Raw genomic sequence first — 4,171 nt, forward strand, 5'->3', positions numbered from 1 at the left:
AGGACCAACATTCACAAAGAACCTATTAAACTTATCTACTGCATCCTCCAATCTATTGACCGGTGTGTCATTATCCATAAAATATTGAGGGTAGTTACTCTTGCTGGGACTATTTCTAATCAATTTATTTAATATATTCCAAGTACCTCTCATGTTATTTTTATTATCCTCTAATATTTAGAGTAATATTGTTTCTTACATCTCCTCAAAATCTCAATTAATTTGTTCTTATACGACTTATATTTTTCTTCCGCCTTCTTTGATCTGTCCTTTATGAAATCCTTATATAACGCATTCTTCTTTTTACATGCATTCTGTAATCCCTTACTCATCCACGGTTTCCCACTGTAATCGTTGAGTTGTTCCTGTAGTTTGTCACTGCCTGGATTTCCTGCCACATGCTGCGTGTGTTGTTATTCAGGTAACAGCTCTCCAGTTTTTGGAAGTGTGCCCTATTTGCAGCTCTGATGGTTGTCTGTAGCTTGTACTGGGCTCTCCTGTACTCCGCTTGGTCCCCTGTCTTGAAAGCTTCTCGCCTCTTCCTGATTTTCTGTTTTATGTCCACATTGAACCAGGGTTTTTGGTTGGGGAAGACATGCACAGTTCTAGGTGGGGCATATATGGACGGGCACCAGCTGATGTAATCACTCACAGTCTCTGCATATTCATGGATATTGTCTGTGGCCCCTTTGAAGATGTTACAGTCTGTGGCCTCTAGATAGCCCTGTAGGCTGGCCTGTGCACAGTCAGTCCAGGTGTTAACAGTTCTCACTGGGACTGGTTTCACCTTGAGCCATTTGGTGTAAACCGGCCTGAGCCGGATTGCTAGGTGGTCAGATCTTCCTCTAGTAGGAAAAGTCACAAACTGATACAGTTTAGGCACGCTTTTCCTGAGATTGCAGTGATTGTAATCTCCCTGAACAATAATAGCAGCATCAGGATATGTGTTTTCATGCTCATTGATCATGTCGTGCAGCTCTTTGAATGCAGCACCCTCCCTGGCTGAGGGGGGTATGTACACCACACTTGCAATGATACATTGCATTTCTCTGGGCAGATAAAATGGCCTTAACTTCAATGTTAAATATTCCACATCTTTGGAACAAAATTTGGAGATAATCTTACTGTCGGTGCACCAGGACTGTTTGACGAAGGCAGCTCTTCCTCTTCCGCGAATCTTGTCGCTTTCTGCAGCACCTCTGTCATGTCTGAAAACAGAATAGCCATCTAGAGTAATTGCCTTGTTGGGTGTCTCTACACGCAGCCATGTCTCAAAAAACACAACAAGGAGCAGTCCTGTATGTCCCTTTGTGTGGAAATCCAAGCATGAAGTTCATCTATATTATTATCCAGAGATTGGGCATTTCCAAACAGTATAACTGGGAGGGTAAGCCTACCCCTCCTAACCAAACGCTGGAGCCTTCACTCCACACCTCCCTGTCTGCCTCTTCTCCTTTTTGGCTTGTCGCCAACTGAAGAGTTGCCTGCTGGGGGTCAGCCTGGCATTGTTTCAACATAGCATGTTAGCTCTGGGCAAGAGTCCAATGTGCTTGGGTCAAACTCTGAAAAAACTACGCTTTCTTAGCTGTAGTAAAGTCGCCCAGTCATAAATAATGTTTGCAGTTTTTACTATTGCATTAACATGGCACAATTTATCAAGAAAGAAACAAAAGAGAAATAACTTAATAACCTGGAGAGCTTTGCGATGTCACACGCAGGGGAGCACCATCTTAACACATCTTTATATAAATTTGCCTACCTAATCAATACCACCATTTGTAGAACAAATATTTTAACTTAATGACATTTTAACTTACCTTGCGTAAAACCATATGTCATCATCTGAAGCAGAAAATCACTTTGTGTCAAACTTGCTGCTGATAACCATATCTTCAATTTGTCACTGTAATTTTGCCATCTCTGCACAGTGATCTTCAGTGTGATTTTGGGTGAGAGTGGGTGCTGCAGGCTCAGTAGCAGAGTAGGTCATGATCCTGTGATCTACATCCTCTGGGGATCCTTATTTTGTGCTCTGTTGGGCAGTGGATTTGGTTGTTCTTTCCTCTGCCAAACCCTGGGCCATGACGCAGGCAGGGTCAAGTTATTCCACTGAAAAAGCACTGGGACAGCCCCATTTTTCAGATCTCTCTATCCGGCTAGAGCAACAGGCTCCACCGGGTCTGTACTGAAATTGTTGCCTGCAGACTCTTGCATAATAGGTCATGGTAAGGTTGTCTTACCGAATATTAGCTACCCACCTCTTCTGCAGTTCTTCATTTCTTTGGGAAATGTGTGGAGACTCATAATAGAGTTGAACCTGGCAGGGGGTGTGCACAGTAGAACACAGTAGTGATGGCTGGTAATGTAGGTTACTGCTATTCTCTCACTATGAAATATAACTATTTTCAAGAATTTTGAGCTCAATGCACAATGTTACAAAACCTTGAAAATGCCAGTAAAAAATAAAACTGTAAAGATATGTATATTATGCAATTTTTGACTATCATTGCTTGCATAACAGAAGTTGACCAGTGGCCTGCAATATCACTGGAAATGCATCAGCCCATTGGCTCAACCATTTACTTGGCTTGATACAAACTATTATATATTTATTTATCTTACTCTCTTTTATATATATATATATATATATATATATAAGTGAGAAAAAAGAACCATTAACTTCAAACCTCAGTTAGACAATGTGTGGGACAAAATGCCTTGATTTATCAGGCATTGCTGGACATCACCAACTCACACAGCCACTGGGAATTTACTGGTTTCATACCACCGGAGCCACAACTCATTGTCCACTCTCGCAACAACAATGACAACTCCTCCTAGCTAATGTACAGTCCCTGGAAAACAGACTGGACGATCTAAGAGCTAGGATTACAACACAACTAGAACTGAGAATGCTGTGGTCTAATTCTCACTGAGACTTGGCTTTCTGACAAAGTCCCAGATTCTGTGATTCAGCTACAGACCCACTCTGTACACTGGGGATACCGCACTGCTTGACAACTCCTCCTAGCTAATGTACAGTCCCTGGAAAACAGACTGGACGATCTAAGAGCTAGGATTACAACACAACTAGAACTGAGAATGCTGTGGTCTAATTCTCACTGAGACTTGGCTTTCTGACAAAGTCCCAGATTCTGTGATTCAGCTACAGACCCACTCTGTACACTGGGGATACCGCACTGCTGCTTCAGGGAAGGGAAAAGGAGGCGGTGTGTGTGTGTTTATCAATAACTCGTGGCGTGGAGATGTACGGACTGTTTACGTCTGGCGAACAGTGCTTATAAAGTTTTTATTGCTGAAATGCTGGCTCTATTATCCAGCAAGAGAGCACAGTGCTGTGTTTCTGGCTGCTGTGTATGTTAGCCCAAGAGCTAATCCCTCTGCGGCTCTCAGCAAACTCTATGATGTCATCAGCGCGCTAGAGACAGCACACCCCGATGTTGTATTTATCGCTGCAGGCGAGTTTAACCAGTGCAATTTAAAGACTGTGCTCCCCAAATATTACCAACATGTGAACATTCCCGACCACAACCATCATCCCCCTTCCCAAGAAGAGCCCGGTCACCTGCCTGAACGACTACAGGCCAGTGGCAGTCACCCCCAATTATTATGAAATGTTTTGAAAGAGTGGTGCTGGCCCGCATTCAGAGCAGTATACTGGACACCCTGGACCCCCTGCAGTATGCGTACTGGCCCAACAGGGCCACCTCAGACCCCATCGTGGCTGCCCTCCACTATTCCCTTTCACACCTGGAAAATGGAGACTCCTACATCAGGATACTCTTCTTTGACTACAGCTCCGCATTCAACACAGTTGTCCCCCACAAACTGTCCACACTGGGTCTGCACCCCACCCTCTGTGACTGGCTCCTGGACATTCTGACTGGCAGGCCCCAGACTGTCAGGATTGGCCAAAGGATTTCAGCCAGCACTGTTACAAACAACGGCACACCACAGGGATGTGTCCTCAGTACCATCCTCTACACCATGTTCACCCACGACTGTGTCACCTCCCACAAAGACATCATCATCCTAAAGTTCGCGGACGACACTGCAGTGATAGGTGGCATCACTGGCAGGGACGAAGCAGCCTACAGGAGGGAGGTGGCCGGTCTGGTGTCATGGGTCAAGGACAATAATCTCACCCGTA

Source organism: Monopterus albus, unplaced genomic scaffold (assembly GCF_001952655.1).
Source record: "Monopterus albus unplaced genomic scaffold, M_albus_1.0 scaffold51.1, whole genome shotgun sequence".
Taxonomy (NCBI): Eukaryota; Metazoa; Chordata; class Actinopteri; order Synbranchiformes; family Synbranchidae; genus Monopterus; species Monopterus albus.